The sequence below is a fragment of the Vicugna pacos genome, chromosome 6 (assembly GCF_048564905.1).
Source record: "Vicugna pacos chromosome 6, VicPac4, whole genome shotgun sequence".
Taxonomy (NCBI): Eukaryota; Metazoa; Chordata; class Mammalia; order Artiodactyla; family Camelidae; genus Vicugna; species Vicugna pacos.
In genome coordinates, this window is record NC_132992.1 from 28,832,411 (window position 1) to 28,853,436 (window position 21,026).

The window sequence follows — 21,026 nt, forward strand, 5'->3', positions numbered from 1 at the left end:
CCCCATACGCGGGAGGTACCTCATGGAGACATTTCAGTTTCAAGAGAATGTGGGCTAAGCAAGCTCTCAGAGTGTCTGCCTCTGTGTTTTGATGTAGCACACTGCTGCCTGCTCAAACTGCTGCCGTCACATTCAGCACATCTGAATTCCACCCCGAGAACTGTGTGTGTTCTGCTTGTCCCCTCTGCCCTGTCCCCACTTCCCCCCCCCCCACCCCAGAGCTGGGACTTACCCCTGGTGGGGGAAGGGAGGGGTGACAGGCTACTGTGCTCAGAAAAATCAGAATGACAATAGATAACAACCAGTGAGTCTGGAAGAATCACCAGAATGTTAATGGCAGTCCAGAAGGGTATTTTTTATTTTGTGTATTTTGCTTGTCTGAGTTTTCCTTAAGTAAACAAATAGAAGAAAGAGGTTTGAAACTTTTGTTGTATAAAAATGAGAAAGAAAATTTACATACAGAGATTCTTCAGCCAGCAGCGTGTTTACAAAACTTCCAGAATATAAGTGCCCCATGATTGGAACCTACTGACCTGGGGAAAACTGTGTCCCTAGAGAAGACCTGAAATGCATCTATTCCAACGTCAATAGGCAGAAGGGTCACCTGGCTAGTTCCACTGGCTGTGATGCCATGATCACCAAGCAGTGTTCTGATTATTTAGTATCCCAGGAAAACTGCCTACGGGGAGAGGCTCACAAGCATTCATCTTCGTGAGAGTTACATTTTCTTCATTAAAAATGAATATATTAGCTTTCTGGATTTGGTTTTCAAGATGATGAAAGTTTCTGCAGATCCTGGATGACCTACCCTCAAAGCTGTTTTATTCAAAAGTCCTGTTTCAGTCTGGCTAACATGTTTGCCCTCCTATGTCCTTGGGTGGATGTGGGCCCTGCATCTCGCCTAGTAGTGACAAGCAGATCTGAATTTCAGTTAGCAACTGAAACCAGTTACAGGGTCCCTGGCAAAAGATCAAATATTTTATTGAAACTGTGGAGGAGGGTAGAAGGGAGATGCCAGCGAAAGAAGTAAATGTGCTTTATGATGATGGGGAAGTGACTAAACTTCACGTTGGTGGATGGCTGCATGTTAGACCTTTATTCCATGCCCGCAGCTGCAAATTTTAATCTTCTCCTTCTTGGAGAATGAATGACATGACTTGTGCCTGGCAATGTCGCTACAACTTAATTTGCATGAAAATCTCCTGGGGAGCTTATTTCAATTGGAATCACAGGCCCCACTCTCAGACGCTGTCTTTGGCCAGAAGGACAGATCATGGACCGTATCTGGACCTTGGCTGGCAGCTCAGTTCCGCACTTTCAAATCCAGCAAGGCCCCACCCCCTCTCCTTGTTCCACTTTCCTTGGCACCTCCTGCTCTTCTCGCCTACTGACCTGTGCCCTATTTGTCCTGGAGCTTCCCCTCACCCCCTCAGATCTGATGCCTGTTAAGCCTCCTTCAGCACTGAGCTTGGCTTCTATCTTTGGTCCCTCTTTACTACTTTGAACCCATGGTTTGCAATCATCCCAGCCCTGGTCCTAGACCCATGACGGAACAAGAATAGAGGCTGGGAGCCCCTGCCATAGGCAAATGTCTTCACGTTCGGAGCCCAGGAAAGAAAAAAGGGCCTCAGAATCTGCATTTTAAAATGAGAACCCCATATGTAAGGAGAATCTGAAATAGTGTGTGTTCGGGGAGGTCTTTGGATCACATTTTGAGAAACATTTTAAAAGGCAACATGCACTTCTCAAACTACAGATCATAATGCACTAGTGGGCCATGATGTCAATTTAGTGGTCACTACCAGCATTTGAAAAAAAAATGAATAGACTAGGACAAAACAGAATAGATCAGAATGTTACTGGGGCCAAGCTCTTCCTGCTTGCCATGGGACAGGTCAATAAATAGAGAGACAATTTGTTGGGGCAAGGAATAGTGACTTTATCTGGACAGTTGGCAGATCGAGAAGATGGTGGGCTAGTGTCCCAAAAATTCATCTTCCCTGAGTTAGAATTCAGGCTTCTTTTACACTAAAAGGGGAGAGAGTGATGTCCTGGTTCCGGCCAGACTCCAGAAGGGATGTGTTAATGTCTTCCTTCCTGCAGCCATTCACGGTTGGGCCTGGTCAGGAGGTTTCCTGTTAGCTAAACAAAGGTATTTTAGCCTAACACTCATTACCTGGGAGGCAGGGCCCCCAGAGATGGGCCATGATGTGTATTTTAGCTTATAGACAGTATTCCTTTAATAGTTAACATGTAATAGAACACAAAGTTTCTTCCCTATTGTAAGAGCACATCGCAGAAAAGAAAATGCATTTCTAATTATGGGTTGCAGTTAAAAAAAAAAAAGGAAAAACTCTGTCTTAAAGGATAGATTCAGGAATCATTAACGTAAAAATTTCTTCATCAGACACTGACTTTACTTTCCATACTGGAAAAATAAGTGATTTTCCCCTATCCTTCTTATGACTATACACTCTCCTGGTCCAATGGTATCTCAAGTTCAGACAGCATGTGGTTTGCTATTGCTATGGTGATTTTGATATTTGTTCTATCCCTTTTTAATTCCCTAACAGACTTGGCCTTCCTCATTCTCTAAGCTTAATTTGAGATTTAATTAGACAGGGTTACAGACCCCTCTTCATTTAAACAGTATTTATTCAAAGATTATCTTGTAACATTTTCAGTATAATTCTTTAACGTAACAGTGGAGATGAATAGAAATCTGTAAGACTGATTTTAACTGTTTATCAAATCATTCAGGAAGGATTTATAGGTGATCAAAAAGCCCAGGCAACTTGGATTCCTTACCTTGGCAATGGGGCTGCAGAGGAGGGAGAGAATGGGGCAGTGTGCTCTGTCTTCCTGGGTAGCTGATGGGATAACCCCCAACCTGTGTCTCCATTTATTCCCTGCTATCCAGTATGGCTATATATATATATATATATACACACACACACATTATATGATTATATACACTAGACACATAATTAGTATATATAATATATAGGTGGATATAATTGATTTATTGTCATTTTTCCTTTAAGTCCAATCCTCTGTGGCCTCCTACCTCTAAGCAACCTTGAGGCTCATTGTACCACATGATGAAAAAGTTAATACTGCATAGAAAAAAAAGGCCATTTGAATTTCAAATCTGAAAGGTTTTACCTAAGCAATTTAGTGACTTCAAATGTCTTAAAAGCAAAGATTTGTGGAGGTAGAGAAGGGATTTCTGTGGCCCAAATCTTGCTTCTTTGACAGTTCCATACCAGGTTTTCTTGATCTTAGAGTCATAGGTGGGGGAAAGCCAGTAGATGAGATGGAGACATGATAAGCGTGAACTTCTCAACACCTTCAGATCTGTGAAAAGAGGGAAGGAGGCATTTTCTCCCCTTTTGGAGCCCAAGTCTTGAATGAGTGGGCTTATGGAACATCTCAGTGGGAACTGAGGCTCCTCGATCATGAGGCTCAGTGCCGCTCCCTGGGAGAAGCCTGGAGGAGGCAACTGCTTCTTGGGGAGCCCTGGCTTACTGCTTGGCTCCATGTCCAATGTGGATGACAGAGATGGAGCAGGGTGAGCATGGGGCACTGCTCCTGGCTCCCCGCTGGCCTCATCTGGCCTGCGGAGATGTCCGTGTGGCCTGCTGAAGAAATGGGAAGTGCTGGGGGAGCCAGGGCAGCAGCAGGATGAAGAGGCTCCTATGAGAGGGGTCTTGATATAGGAGCAGGTGCCTGGGACTGCGGGCTCTAGGGGCGGGTACCAGACCGTGACCTGAGAGGGCCAGATGGGACCAGCCACACCACAGTGATTACCAATTGAGGGTGCAGATCAGACGAGCCATACTGTAGCGGAGAGCAGCAAGCCCCTAGAAGACGCCCTGACGAAACCCAGTAATATACTTTATAGATCTAGGAAAGAGAAGAGGTGTAGTGCAGCACTGGCCTCAGCTCCCACAGAGATGTTCCTGTAAGCCTGAGAATTTACCCAGAGAGACCATGTCACACAAAATACATGCTTTATATCAGCCCCACTCAGAAACCGAACTGTGAATAGTCCGATTCAGGAGATTGTTTAACCCCCAAGAGACAGAAACTTTAATTAGCACGTTAATTAGCAAGTTCCTCCAGCACCAAGTAAGGGTGGAGGCTTATAGAAAATTAACTACATCTTCTTTGTACATATTAGTACAGAGTCTTAGTTATTTGTAACCCTGCTACATTGGCTGAGAAAACACACATACACACACACAAAAACCCCAAGGGAAGTTCTTTCCTTCAGTTTTGCTTTATTGCAAACTCTACTTAATCAGGGAGGCAAAGGGTTAGGTGGCTCCGGTCTCCCGAAGTCACACAGCTCCATCTGTGAGCTCAGCTACCACTGTCTCCCCCTTACAGTTATGCCCGGTGGATACTCCTCTCACCCACAGCAGGTCTCTCCCCTGGACCTCTCCCTCTTCCCTAACTCCCAGTGGCTAAACGTAAGGAATGTATGACCTTCCATAACTGGAAGTCCAGAGGCTAAGGCTTGCTCGATTCAGGAGCTCAGACATGCTGCTAAGTCTCTGGTTTTGCTCCACCTCCCCGGTCTGTTACCATTAATGTCGTCTTAAATCTTAGGCTGGTAGAAGATGACTGAGGCAGCTCCAAAAGTCACATGCAGACAAGACAATGTCCTTAAGAAGCAAGACTAATTCTTCTTGTGCTTCTTAGGAGCCCTCAGCTGACTTCTCCCAAGTCTTGTTAGCAGATTTTTCTAGTCACCAGCCTATTCCTAGCCAAATGCTGGCAAAGGTGATGGAATTACAAAATGAAATTAAACTGTCTTCAATAAAATTGGCATTGCGGGGTCAACTCCAGCAATGGATGATTCATTTCTTCACAGCCCTTGAAGTCTTGGGTATTTTCTTGGTTGGGGGGTTCCCTAATGTATTCTAAAACCTTCAGGCTATTAGCATCATACCATTCGCTGTGTTGAAGCTCCTGGTGCTGAAAGGAGGGAGCTGTAGGTCGTGAGGGTGGAGCAGGGCGGAAACGCCACTGAAGAGATCTGACTCCAGCCAAGAGCTCCCCCTATATCTCTTTTCCTCTCAATACCATAATCATTTAAAAAGAAGGAAAAGAAATCACGCAGTGTGGGAATTAATCTTCCACCTAATGTTTGAAGCTTATTGTGCCACGAGAGTGAGCGTCTGCCGCCTGTTCTGGGTTCACGTCACACGGCCGTCTCCTCCTAACTTCCATTGCTTGGCCCACTTTAGCGGCAGGTTGTGATTTCTTCTTATCAGCGTGACCGTAGCTGGTTGGCGACAGAATTGAACTATCACACTAATTGTTAAATATTTATTGGAGGAGACAAAGCAAAGGCTCAGATGATAGGCAGGGAAGAAGCAGGCTCTATGTGCAGCTGAGGACCTCAGAGATCAGCTCAGAAAAAGGGCGGGAGGAACGTGATGCTGTGTCTGCAGCCTGTGCGGTTCCTAAGCTCCAGACCACGTGGCTTGCCTCCGTTCTCACTGGTGCTTGAACTCTAATAATTTGGAGCCAAAAATGAAGTGACTTGTGTTCTATTTGCACAGGTATAGCTCACTTTATAGCTACAAAGCTCTGCTGTAGTCATTAGTGGTCCACTATCATTTTAATTTTAATTACAGAAGTATAAAATATTAGCTCTATTAGAAGGTACGTATATTAACTTAATGATCAAAAGAACATATTCACAGAAATTTATTTTTTCCAGTTAATAATGTAAAATTCGTACTTTACTGAAACATTATAAAAATACAAAAACCCAACCAAGAATAAAATAGCAGTAATTCCAATGCCACCACTGGTAATAATCTGCTTTGTCTTAGTCTGATCATTTTTCTGTGTGTGTGAAATTTTACTATGCATCTACCCACACAGACAAACATATATGTGTGTATATTTATACCCATTGGGAACATACTACATGCCACTTTATAAATTGCTTTTTTCACTTAAAAGTATATCATGAACACTTTCCCGTTTCATTAAGTATTTTGCTAAAATATGTATTTTGAGTTTTTTTTTAATTCATAACTCTTAGTCATCATGATGAACATACTGTTTCGGGGAACTGGATGGGGAGCTGGAGGGGACGACAGAGACCATCTTGCTTACTTTCCTTGCTTACTGATGAAGATGTTGTGACCCAAGCAGACTCTGGGACTTGTGTTAAGTACACAGAGAAATTGGTGAAAAAACTGGACTACAGCCCAGACATGTAGACTCCTAGTTTCCATTCTAACAAACTGCTTTACCTGATGCCTCTTATTTTCTCACATTTTCTGACCTTTTCTATAAAACTGGAACCACTCACTTGCAGACAGCAATGGTTGTAAGCCATTTTTTAAAAATTTGCCAGCAGCATGTCAGTCTCATAATCTGAAGGTTGTAAGCTATTTTGATAGCCCAGAACAAAATGGCCTTTGATTGGGGTCTGAGAGAGGGTTCCTCCTCACAAGCCTTTCTTTGGGGGAGCATCTTCCCCCACATGGTTTCCCAGTCCCCCAGAGTCATTGTTCATTCTGTGTGCACACCGGCTCCTTTCCAGACGGCAGCATGGCCATCCCTCTTCCTCCCTGCCCAGCCCTGTCCTGCTGTCCCTAGCACGAGATGGGAAGTACCACCACATATGTCCTGCAGGAAGCAGGGACATGAGTGGGAAAGATACCTTTAGAGTCCAAGTTGGAGCCTGTGGCTGGGCATACTGGAATATGACCTAAAATCTTGACCTCACCATCAAGAACTGCCAACCGTAACACAGCTCAGTGTCCTTCTTGTCAGGATAACATGTGATGAGTATTTTCATTTTGTTATCGCGGTTGTAGTGCAGATTCCCTGATGTTGGATAGCCACTTGCCTAGGAGCGTTATCCGTTTAATGAACACATACTGAGAGTTTGCTGTTTGTCTCCACTAGACAGACGTGGAGCCCGCCTTCAAGGAGTTAGAGTCCGGTGAGGATGCCCACGTCTAAACGGGCGAGTACAACATGGCGTCGTCAAGGACGTGCATGACTGGAGTGGGCAGGGGTGGCTGTGCAGCACCAGAAGGACACAGCCCAAACTAGGGAGGAGGGGGAGGCAGTCCGGGAAAGCCTCGCAGAGGATGGTTTGTAGGCTGAGAATGAGAAGACATGCAGGAGTTGGTCAGAGAAGGAAGCAAGGGTTGAAGGTTTCGGGGGAGACATTACAGCAGAGGGGATGGTACACGCAAACTCAGGAAGGTCAATAACAACTCAGAGTTTCCTGCTCTTAATGAGACCATGGAGTACTGCTTCTGTGCTTACGAAGTTCACTGCAGCCCACTGCTGCCCCCACCCACTCAAACCTGAAAAGAAAACATGTAGTGCTTGTCACTCAACTGAACAGAATTCATTTCTGATAGGTTTTTCTGATAGCAGTTCTAACAAGCTTAGCTGCACGTTGACACCTAGACACCACTAACTTGAGAGCTTCCCCCACTCCCTGCCCCTTGCCTGTAAAATAACATGTTGAGATAGCTAAATGCTGATTTAAAAGAAAACCCCAGCAATGACTTTGACCTACTGTAGAGACTTGTCCCATGGTGCATAGGGATCCTTGCCACTGGGCTTTTTGTTTTTATTAACATCCTGGTTTTTAATCTCCGCTCTTCCCATGAGAGTGTCAGCTGTCCTTCCTCCTGGATGTCAGTGTCCCTGCCTACAGCACTCCTCTCCTCCTCCTGTCAGATGTGGCCTTGAAAACCATATGAGCATTTGTTAAAAGTGCATGCAATGTAAAAGCATAACGTTCTGAGGGAGGAATTCTCCTCTGAGTAATACATTTGTGCCCTTGGGCCTGAACTTGGGAAGCATTTATGATATGCTTGTCCCAATCACTTTTCTCTCCTTTTCAATTGTGTTCTAAAGAGGAAAGCTTTCTAAATAACTGAATTTCACATAGATGAGGACCTTCACATTCTGAATGCTGTCCACCTCATGTCTATCTCCTGATCTGTGGGTCTGTAAACATCCAGTGGTGATGCAAGTACCAGGGAATTGTCATGATGGGCCAGAGTTGTGGGGGTGATGGTGAGCAGAAACCAGATGATCCACAGATTAAGGGTGGTTTATAGGGGGAGGCCAATGGGGCCAGAAAAGCCATTGGTAGTTCCAAAGAAAGCTTCTAAAGCATCACATCCAAGGGGGAGAGGGAAAAGCTGCAAACCAAATAGACAAGAGACTGGTAGTTACCCACCTCTTCTTGTTGTGATTATGCTGTGTAATAAACAACCCCAAAACTCAACGACTGCAACAATAAACCTTCATTTCTTTGTCCTGTATCTGTTAGGTCAGCCGTGGCTCTGCTTGGCCTGGCTGAACTTGGCTGGGCTTGTGTAGACTTGGGTGCAAGGGTTTGGGTCCACGTGGAGCAGGCTAATGGAGGAGCTAGTAGCTAGGGCATGTGGTTCAGGCAGAGGATAGGAGGACAAGGGGGGAAACAGATACAGGTGATGCTTCTGCCCAGAATTTGTACCTGTCATTTCTTCCAGATGGCCCAGTCCAGAGTCAGTGGGTGGGAAGTCCATGTGATGAGCAAGGAAGGGAAGGAAGAATTGTGAGCAGATAAATCGTTCTACCACAATAGCTGATAAGAGAAGAAACTTGGGAAAAGCAAGGAGGGTGGAGGCTTAACATTTCAGGATATCGAAGGCAGGTGAGAGGGCACCAGCAAGCTCTGGTAGACGGGGGCCTCTTACTGAGCCTGGTCCCACAAGTGGTGGGTAAAGACACAAAGCTTGGTGGGCTATGAGAAGCTCTATAAGAGAGCTGTGAGTCAGAGAGGGCTGAGCAACCCAGCCCAACCCAGCCCCTGCATTCCTCTGAAAGCTTCTCTCACAACCTGAGGGCTTGCTGTTTTTACCTTTCAGCATTCAGCGCTCTTCATCTTCACGGGATTGATGCGGTTCTTTTCTGGCTGGTTGCACAAATAGAAATTTACCAGCTGGACCACAATTAAATTTAATTGGATACTTTAACAACAACAACAACAAAAATGATCAACATATCTATTAATGTTCAGAGATTCTAGCCTCAGTCTGTGTTACTTCCCTTCACATCTCTTTCCTAAAATTATAGTTTTTATTTTGAAATGTTGTCAGTCACTCTCTACCATGATCATCATTCTCTCTGGCATCCTGCCTTAAAGATTCCAAGTCATCTGAGCTCCTGAATTATATCTATTGAGTTGCCAAATATAGGCACCTTTACCTGTGGAATGCCTCTTGCTTCTCCTGTCTATTCCTGCCGGCACCCAGCACTTACTACTTCTCACCTGGACAGATGCACTAGCCCCTTGGGAGACCCCTGGTCAGTCACTCCACTCCATCTATGTTATGGGGTTTAGTTTTTCCTTTAACTTTTATTTTGACACATTTTGGGTTCTACAGAAAAGTTTCAAGAAAAGTACAAATAATTCAAGAAAACCTTTATTAATATTTTATTACATTTCAAATTTTCTCTCTCTCCAGATAGATACAATGCACCCCATATATATGTGGTTGGCATATGTGTTACATACACAGACATATGCATGTGTGTATATTATCTTTATTTCTGAACCTTTTGACAATTGCAGATATATGTCCTTTTACCCCTAAATGCTGAAGTGTACATTTCCTAAAAGAACAAACATTCTCATACATAACCACAATACCATGATCAAAATCAGGAATCATACTGATACAGTGCTATTTTCTAATCTATAGACCTCATTCAGATTTTGCCAATTATCCCAATCATATGTCTTCAGAGCTAAAAAAAAAAAAAGTCACCTGTTGCTTTCAGTTGTCATGTTTATTTTCCTTTGCTCTGGAACAGTTTCTCATTCTTTCTTCATCTTTCACATTATCAATACTTTAAAGAGTACAGGCCAGTTATTTTACAGAGTGCCTGTCATTCGGGTTTTGTCTGGTGCTTTCTCACTATTCACATCACTCCTTTTAAAGCTCCACCCAGGCCAGGAAAATACCTTCAGTTACCACCCAGGAGGTACCCAGCTAAGTTCACATCCTCTGTTCTCAGAGCTCTGACACTATTCCTTTCTCCAGCCTAACGTCTTATACCCCGGCCAGACTGGACTGCACAGTCTACAGCCATCTCTGCACCAGATCGCTCTCTCCACTCCCATTCTACCAGCTGACACCTAGTCTCTGTCTTTCAGGGACGCATGTAAATACCACCTAAGACCACCCGTATTTTCACCCCAGTCATAGACTCGTCTTCTCCCTTTACTGAGCTTCTCTAAGCTTTGCCTAGAACTTTATGTTGGACTCCCGCAAGATCTAGGATGAATTGTGAAACACAAGTCTGTGAACACGTGAAAGAGGGAAGTAGTAATCACTAGAAGCCAGCTGCCCACAGGGAGGGCAAGATGCTTCAGCGTAATCTCATTCCCTTTGGGATTAGGCTGTAAGACTGAAGGCTCAGGGAAATAATGGAGAATCTCCAACTGAGCGAGACAGGGGACCAAATTTTGCAGTGTGAATCAGAGGAAGAAATATGAGCTACTTATTACCATTGACATACAGATTCCTGGCCTCGGGAGCCCTCCTCTCCCTAAACCTGAGGCTACTGATTGCCCACCTGCAGGTTCAGGCTTGCTCTGTCCACAGGCAAGAGGCTATCAGGTGGCCTAGCTCAGGTCACACTAGTGGCCCGTCCAGTTCTGACTCTGTGTGGCATTTCTAGTTCTCTCTCTTGTGAAACTGAGTCCTGACTTGTCCAAATCCGGGTAACTAGATCCAGTTCTCACTGGCTTTCTATGCTCCAGTACTCATCCTTGCTACATTCTTGGCCCTCTTTGACCTCAGGGACCATGCTTTGATTTTACTATATCTTCCTCTAAAAGTTGGAGTACAGCCCACGAGGTTGACTAGGAGCTCAGGTTCTACTAGATCATCAGCTCTGTTCCTGATGTTGCATGCTCCCCTGGATTTCCAAATATCCTCCCTAGCATGCTTCCCCACTCGCCTTTTAGAATAAGCCTGCATGCTATGTAATCCACATTCTCTATCTTCCCCACTTGACTACTTGCTTGTTGTCTGTTTCTGTTGTTTCCAGAGACTGCCTGTTGGACTGGGTTCCCTCCAGCATTGACATGGCGTTCTGTCTTCTGATGCCTGGTCTCCCCTTTGGCAGGTGCACTTTTATACCTGGATCCTTTCCAAGTTGTCCTCCCAGACTTCCTGGCCATAGGCAGCCATAGGATCTCTCATTCCTGCAGAATGTTTAATTAGCTAATTAAATAACCATAGGTGTGAGCTGTTGATTGCTGGATCAATGTCAGTTTGGCAGGAGATCTCTAGAGAACACTGAAGAGTTCCAAACTTGGTGCTGCACTGTTCAGCTTTTTTTATTTTTATTTTTTAATCAAGGACTAGGGGAAACTAGAAAAAGGATATTCATCAAATTTTCCCAATGATCTATAGCCTGGAGAAAGAGTGATGATGGACCTTTGATATTTTGAGAATATTCTGAGACTACTATGCAAGGGCAAAACAAATAACATAAATGTTAAAATTAATAAATGTAATGACCTTTACTTAGGTTCTCAATGTAACTTCTCAAGTACAGGAAAAGAAAAATCTGACTTCTAGTGACTTACACTTGACAATCCAGCAAGACAGAACTGCAAGTAGCTCCTTTTCACGGCATGCTGTTTCTCATTCTCTGGGTCTTCCCTGACTTTTTTCTTCCATCTAGAAAGTTCTTCCCCATTCCTTTCATCTACCCAACTCCTTCCCATCCTGTAAGACTCAGACAGTCACCTCCTCCAGAGGTCTTGCTCCTCTTCTGTGGTTCCTGTGTGTCTCTCCATCGTTGTACTGACCCCATTAAGTAGGTAGATGGCCTGTGATTATCCCCCGAAGGGGGCTTTGGGAGCGCTGAGATCTGGGTGTAGATCCTCTTTATCTTTTAAACCTAGTGTTTAGCCCAGGCCATGGCACAGAGTAAACGTTGATTAAGTGAAGATGCTGGGACAGTCTTGGTCCTCTTCACAGCTTTCTATTCTCTGGGCTCACTCCTGGAAGACCTACGATTGCCTCAAGTGACTGCTCTGGATTCCACCTCTGAAACCTTCTTTGCATCCTGCCTGTTCCAGCTTGAAGCCGTTGCACTATGAACCTTGATTTGTATCTTGACTTGCTTCTTAGACATTAAATTTCTAATTTTCTCCTGCTTTCTGGCCTGCCCTCATTCAGGACTCCTTTTTCCATCTTCTTCTTAGCCTGGGTCCCCAAACCCAGGACAAAGACAAGGGCCAGCCTGTTCACTCCTCTGTCGACCTGGTCAGATTCTGTTCCAGAGACCTAGTACGTGCAAAAGACATTTCTGTAACTAGCCCTCCCTCGCCCCCTCCCCTCCTACCACATACTATGGTTCCCTTGGCCAGGGTGATGGCTGGAGCAGCAAGATCCAGGGCTTTAGTTAACTTCAGCTATAATGCAAGCCATCAGTGTGTCACAGATGCTACAAAAGCACATACTTCTGTGTAATTCATGAATAGAAATGTAACAAATATCATGAGATGACGTGACCCCATTACACTTAGAATGGATCAGATACAATATGGGTCTCCCATTTAAAGACAATATAAATTTAATTCTTCCAGAAGGGGCAAACCAGGATTCAGAAATATTTTCAGGCTCTCTCCCAGAAAACAGATGACCTAGGAGGAGATGGGTTTAATGTTAAAGCATCGATCATGGAAAAAAAAAGTTTCTAGAAATAGACAGTATAGCTTTCCAAGTAAAAATTAAATTAAGTCAAGACTTTTTTTTGTTTGTTTAATATCAGGAGGTTTTTATCTCAGTTAAAACTGTTTAAATGCAAAGTGGGCTGTTTTCATAAGATATATCTATAGATAAATATATATTTAGAGAGAGATATATACACATAAACACACACACACACATGTACATATATATATATATACACAAATACCCACATACATATCTCTCGGGTCTTTCCTTAATACTCTCTATAACATTTATTAAGTATACATATAATATGTAATATTATATGTATATTAAGAGTGTTTAGAAATAACCCTGGATACCAATTATTCTAAAGAGTGTGCATGATAAGAGAAGTTAGGTTCCATAGTTTCTAAGCTCCATTTAGCTTCTGAAATTCCAATTCTATGAACTTCTAAAGCAACCATTTCAGCCTATTTTCTATATTTGTACATTTGGTTGCCTGATGGTCCTACTACATTGCAAGTCCCTTGAATACAAGGATCTTATTCACCTTTGCTACGCTTATAAGGGTACACACATCATAAACAGATTTGCTGAAAAGGTGTCTGGTGAATAAATAAATGAATGGATTGATGGATCAAACAAGAACCATGTGGACTTCTCTAGGAATCTGTCTGCTATCTTGAGAAATCCCTCCTTTTTTCTCTAATTAACAAAAGGAACACTAATTAATGATCCTATTGCTTGCAATGTTAGAGGAAATAGCTAACATATGAATTTAAAGACACTGAAAACAAAAATGTTAGGTAAAAACACAGTAAAGGAGCACTTCATCAATGATCTTTGCTCCTGTTTCAAATTCGTCTATTAAAATTTGACTTTTTTTAAATTATGGAATTTTATAGCAGACATTTAAGGCTCAGATTCATTTTTATCTAAGAGATTAAATTTTTTTTACTATGCCATATTCCTTGCAAGAAATCTTTACAGAGACATAAAACCTTTTTGTAGCATGAGTTAGAATACATTAACTGAATAATATAGCTTTAGTCCTACTACCTAAATTTAATGAGATAAACGAAAAATATTCACGCCCTTATTAATTATCAACACGAGTAGCAGCAGCAAAAACATGTACTTATCAAGGGTCAGATCAAGAGATTATTCACTTATTTTAGACTGATATGAGTTTGCCCTTGCAGTGGCCATCTACTGAGTTATCTGCCCCAGCTCCCAACTCCATCCTATTCACCCCATTCACAGCTACCGTTATGTAGACCCGGATGGGCCCCTGAACACGGCTCACTTACAGCCTCTTCCTTCAAACTCAGTTTGAGATGAACTGTCGGCCTCTCCCCTTGTAACTGCGTCCATAAAATGTCCACTGTGATACTCGCTTCTGCCATATTTCCCACTGTCTTTTAAATAATCAGAGGGAAACTTCCGCATGCATTCAGTATTTTAAATGATCTTTATAATGTGTATGCACATAGTGTTGGGTCTATGCTGACTGAAGTCTTCTGGAGTGTATTAATACTGAGTTAATATTACTTAGGTTAATATTTAGATTGCAAGTAATATTGGAGGTATTTTAGTGAAAAAATAGGAAATTTATTTTAAGACTTTCAGTGTATCTAATGAAATCCAAGAACACAGACCCACATAATGACAGTGTCAGGACTAGAATCCTGTCTGTTTAGTTGCTTAGGCAGTGATTGAAACCAATTGTTATTCTCTTTTCTTATCTCCTGGATATTTTCCATAATTGTTGGCCTTTTTATCTTTTCAGTTTCATTTCAAGTAGGTTTATGAAGGTTGTTCTGGCTGAGAACATCTCTTTATAAACCAGAGTGTTTTATTTGCCATCAACAGTGAAAGCTTATTTATCAGGCTTTCTATTAATCTCGGTAACAGAGAATCCCTATTAATGACACCTCTTTTGATATAATAGCACAGTGATTACTACTTAGGTTCTTCAGGATCCCAAATTGATTTTAGAATTCTTTATGAGAAATTAAACAGGAACTGTGATTAGTTTATGGTTGATTGTTTCTTTATTCCGTAAAAATTGTGAGTTTGTACTTGTTACATATGAAAATGCCATCTACCAGAACACTGAACTCAAATCAGAGGGTTGGCAGAAGAGAGTTTATCAAAAGCCAGATTAGCTCCTTGCCACCAGAGGGCAACCTAACCTAATTATGTGGATGTATGACTCTCAGGAAGGGTAGTGGATCATCTGGAGTGTGCGCCAAATTGTTGAGGGGGACTCTCATAGACGAGAACATACACTTGGCAAATTAAAAAAGCATACACATGCCCGCAGCCTTCCACTTTCCCCTATTTATGCTTCCTTGTTCCTAAAGACCTGTTCGTTCATTAAGAACGTATTTACTGTTCACTACTTGATGTATTTGTCACCTTGGTTATTTTTTATCCTTGCTATTTCCTCATTGCTGTCTGAGGTGCCAACAAAAGTGTTTCTTTAGGTCAAAAGATTAGGTGACAAATAATGTACTACAATATGTGCAATTCACTGCCTAAAATTGAAGGATGGCCCGCAGCCACTCCAAACACACAGGGACTCCTCCACTTTTAAAGATTCACTGAGGTGTTTGTTCCATTACCTTCCCTGTTATCACAGCAACAGAGCTCTCATGACTTAACCCAAATTCACAGTCGAGTAGAAACCCGTGCCCTCCTCCTTTATCCAGTAGTAATGGGAACAGCTTGTTAAACTCACAAAGTAAGTTTTATTGCATCCTTTCCTTGGCCTCTGCTCTTCTAGCTAAATAGTGTGCATTCTTTTCAGCTGCTTTTCAGACATTACCTGGCATTATGACTTTTCAGCTTTCCTTTTATTTTGGTGCCCTCTTCTAAAACAAGCAGATTGGTTGATTTCACGTTCAGCACTCTCTTGTCCCATGTTAGTTTGCCTCTTGTGGTACCAAGTGCATCACTGGTGAAGTGGTGGGTGTTTTCTTGTTTAGTCTGGTTTTAATTCAAACATACACTAGAGCCAGCCACTCAGTGTGACCTTACTCTGCATTCCGTTCCTTCAGCAGAACAGGAGCGCAGTCCGCAAGCCTGTCTCCAGACAAACAGCGTACCATTGCCTGAAATCAGCCCTTTGATTCTCAAATGCAGCTGCCAGGCAAGTCACAGTCCCCTTGCTGCTGAAAGATCTTTTTTTGGGCAGGCGGATGACAGGGCCCAGCCTGCAGGGACCTGGGAGGGGAGGAGCCTTTGAAGTTAGGTGGCTGTTGTCCTGTCCTCGGTGCACATGGCCCGCAGCATTCATCCCTAATAATATCTTATGAAGACAATCTTTCCTGGGAAATAAATCAGGTGACCACTGCCATCTGTGTGACGGGCTTCCAAGACATGGGTCACACTGCAAATATGTGCACCTTAGGGAGTATGTTTTCCTGGCTCCAGCCCTGAAAACCAGCTCTGTGCTGACAGTTAACTAGCAGCCCGAAGACCTGTGGCAAACAAACACGCTGCCAGATCAACACCATGTCCTTTCCCTCCAGCAAGGGAAGCTCCTGTTCAAGCACAAACAGGATCTTGCTGGATTGAAGGGGGTTGGCCCAAACTCACACACTGCAGGAGCATATTTTCCTTAATGAATCAGTGGCTGTCCTCCTCCTCTGTCTTTGGGCTTCTGGTGAGAACAAGAAAGAAGCCAGACAAATCTGTTTCTTCCTTTCCCATCCTCAGCAAGCACTGTAGGAAACAGTGTCTCTCTAGTGCTTAGTATATTAAAGATTAAGTACCAAATAAGAACCAGAAGTCCATCTTCTCCCCTCTAATCTACCTAACACAAAGAAGTACTAGATACGTAAGAGTGGCAGTAGTGCACATTTTTCCCAGGCCTTTTTCTGTGCCAGGCCCCTCTGCTATGCATTTGGCATGTATTATATCATTTCATTTTCACCACAACCTTTTTAACTCATAGTACTATTATTCCTATTTTACAGGTAGGGAAACAGGCTGGCAGAGCATAAGAAATTTGCTCAAGACCTCACAGCCGGTAGCATGAGCTTTGGCTCAGCACTGGTGACTGTACTTTAGTCTGAACTTAACAGCACTAGAATAGAGCATGTCCACAAGCAGGATACCTTGGGTTCTATACCACCAATCACTAATCTAGAGTTCATCTAAGACCCATGCTGTAAAAATTGGTGTCATGTCCCACCAGTTTCTCGAACCAAAGGAAAACTTCAGAGTCTCCTGGACTGAGGGACTCCACGGACTGAGGAAAGGCTCCAGGCTCCAGGCTGAGGGAGGGTGGGTCTCCCACCTGCTCAGGTTTTAGCTCCTGAGATTGACATTAAGCTTCTAGAGCTGTATGACAGAGACCTCCTTACTCCAAGTTAATGCATTTTGTATAATTGAAGAAAAACAAAAATCAACCGATGCATTTTATAGAGTGTGTGTTGTGTGCTCATAGCCCTGCTAGGCTCTGTAGACGATAAAGGAAGAATATAAAACGTGGTGTCTAATGTGGATTTGGCCATTAGCGAGAGGGACAGGCTTGAGGCTCCATGTCACTCTAAATTTCCCCCAATTCCTGGGGCCAGCCAGTCACCCCCAGGGACACACTGCTTCCTGGTCCAGCAGAAAGATCATCAGTGACCTATAGGAGCAATTTCTCAAGCTTGTTGGTTTTAGGATTCCTTACTCTCTTAAAAATTATTAAGAACACAATGAGCTTTTGTCTATGTGGGTTACAGCTAATGATATTCATCATATTAGAAATTGAAACAGATTAAATTTCTAAAAATAAGTACTTATTAATGTGTTTGAAAATATCAATAATAAGCTCATTGCATATGTTTTATGCAAAATAACCATGTTTCTCCCCAAAATTAGTAAGAAAAAAAAATCATACATTTTTCCACATCTCTTTAATGGATGACAATAAAAGAAAGCATGATTCTTATATCTGCTTATTCATTTATAATCTATTGTAGTATGTTGTTTTGATTGAAGTATATGAAGAAAATACAGCCTCACACAGATATGTAAGTGGAAAAGGAGGACCTAGCAAACCTCCTGAGAGTGTTTTGGGGACCTTGAGGGGTCCCCAGACCACACGGTAAGACCAGTGATCTTTAGTGGAGGTTAGGCAGACTCAGCGTGCATGGCTTAATGTCTGTGTCCACGTACTGGAACAGACACAGAAATGTAGTGTGAATATGGCTGGTTAGGCAGCTGGGTGATAGGATTTGGGAAGCATGAAGAGGTGATCTTGCCCCATAGTCTTTCCGTTTCACTGTCCCTCACAGTGCATGACCCTGATCAATTGTCTTATTTTGGGCTACGATATTAACTGTTCCAATTTAAATGTAAATTTATCAATCAGCCTTTCTAGAAACCTGTATGAAATGGCATAAATGTGCAAGACTCAGAGTTAGGAACATAAATGTGAATAACAGGATATAAGAGAACAATTTATTAGCAACTAGTTCCCTGAGAGGATGGAAACCATGACAAGCAAGTTTTGATGGGACAGGGAAGAGTGGCTGAAGAAGTCTGAGGAGAGTATTCTCAAGGACTTGGGAGACATCCAGAATTCTCATTTGGAAAGAAAAGAAGTGTTGCTGAAAACGCATTTCTTTGAATTAATCGACTTTTCTTTTAAAATGAACATATGCTTTCCTCTCCCAACAGCTGCAGAGACCACTTTCAGAACTATGGGACACCCCTACCTGTGCCATTCAGCATTCCACCGGAGAAACAGAATCAGTGAGTTCTGTATTTATCTATGTATCTATACCTACGTCAAGATACAGATGGTCCCCAACTTACGATGGTTCGACTTACGATTTTTTGACTTTACAATGGTGCAAAAGTGATACACATTCAGTAGAAACCATAGTTTGAATGTTGCTCTTTCCCCTGGCTAGTGATGTGCAATGTGATACCCTCTTGTGACGCCAGGCAGGGCAGCGACACGCAGCTCCCCATCAGCCACCCAGTCAGGAGGAGAAACAGCCGATACACTTATCACCATTCTGTACCCACACGACCATTCTGTTCTCCACTTTCAGTACGGTATTCAGTAAATTACATGAGATAGCCAACATTTTATTATAAAATAGGCTTTGTATTAGATAATTTTGCCCAACTGGAGGCTAATGTAAGTGCTCTGTATTCATTCAAGGTCGGCGAGGCTAAGCTACAGTGTTTATTAGGTTCAGTAGGTTAGGTGTAGTAAATGCATTTTTGACTTAAGATATTTTCAACTTCTGTTGGTTTTATTGGAGTGTGTGCGTGTGTGTGTGTGTGTGTGTACATATATATATATACATATATATGAAATTTTACTGAAAGAAATCAACTTATGTGATTGTGGGAACTAGGCAAGTCCTAATCTGTAGGGCATGCTGTGTCAGGACAAGAAATCTGAACACTTTTGGGCGGGAGTTGATGTTGGAGATCACAGACAAAATTTCTTCTTCAAGGAAACCTCAGTTTCAACAGATTGTATCAGTCTTATTTAGATTACCCAGGATAATCTCCTTTACATAAAGTCAGCTGACTCTAGATCATAATCACATCTACAAAATACCTTCACAGCAGAACGAGATTAGTGTTTGATTAAATAACTGGGTACTATAGTCCAGCCAAAGTGACATGTACAACTGACCATTACACCACCTTATGGTGAATCTGTTTGATCCTGACTTCTGCCTTCCTAAAACTTCTTTATAAATTAAAATTTAAAAACAACCTAGGGAGTATGAAGGATAAAGGGTGAAAAAAAAATACAGATCAAGAAGAGGATAGGAAGGGGAAGCTGGTCAGGAGGGAGGAGGATGGAGGAAAGACAGAATGGAGACAGAGAAATGGCCACAGAGAGACAAACAAGATTGTAGATGGAAAGACAGAGGACAGGAAGACAGGAAGAAGGAAGAGTGTTCCTGAGTCAAACTGCTCTCATCACTAACCTTAAAGTAGGACTTAGAGAAATAATCATTATTCCCAGCCCTTCATTTTCCTTTCCCTTAGAGCTAAATGGTGTAGCTATCAGAATTTATCAGGTAGGAAACCTAGCTCCCAAAGCTTAAGAGACCTGAAACTTAGTCACTTTAGATCTTAGATGGAGCTGGTCCCTGAGCTAGAGCTTTGCCATCCCTATGCTCTTTGCTGAGATAGATTTGGATCTTCTGCATTTGACCATAAGGAAAACATGTCCCCTCTCCTCTCTTGACCGATGCCTTAGGCTCTGCAGTCTGTGTAGAAGGCATCCTTTAGGATGCCCCTGGTGTTCCTGCCTCTGTTATTCACCGCTTTTGTACTGTCTACTCTCTTTGAGAGCGGGTTGGACCTAGAAAATCATTAATGAATAGAATGTGGAAAAGTGATGGGAGGTAACTTCTGAGATTAGGTCACAAAATGTCGTGATTTCCATCTTGGTAGCACTTTCTCTCTCTCTCTCTCTTTCTCTGAATCTTGTTGCTTGCTTGTTCTAATGAAGCAGGCTCCCATGTTGTAAACCTCCTATGGAGAGACCCAGGTGGAAAAGAACTGTGGGCAGACTTTGGCCGATTGTCAGCGGAGCTGATACCTTCAGCCCAACAAGCCACAACGAATTCTGTCAATAAATAGGTGAGAGAGGATGGAAGTAGGTCCTTCCCTCATTGATCCTTGGTATGGCCAGCCCTTGCTGGCACCTTGAATGCAGCCTGTGAGAGACTCTGTGTCAGAAGACCCAGACAAGCCACACTTGGAGGATTCTTGACCCTAGAAACTGGGAGATTATAAGTATTTTTTTAAGTCACTATGTTCTGGGGTAATTTGTTATACAACAATAGATAACTAATACAATCTGTCTGTACTTAAATCCCACCACTGATTAGCTATATATCCTTAGGCTTGAATTCTATGCCTCATTTAAATCATGTGGACAGCAATAATAATATGGACTGCATAGAGCTGTTATAGGACCAAATGATTTAATGCATATAAAAACCAAATAGTGCCTGGCACCCAGTCAGTGTGAGTTTACTGCTGCTGTGCTACTACTACGATTATCGTCATCATCATTAAAAGTTTAGGGAAGGCTCGTTGCATATATCCTATTAGAGAAACACACAATGCCACTGCCAGGCAATTAAGACTAATTGCTCCTTAGAGAGTTAGTCTTAAATTTTCAACATTAACTTCTCAAGCTCTTGTTAGCTGCATGAAATTCTAAATTTGGAATGGCATGCCCACATACACAGGTGATCCCAGAGAGCCCAGTGCCCCACTGAGCCCAGAATATCCTAA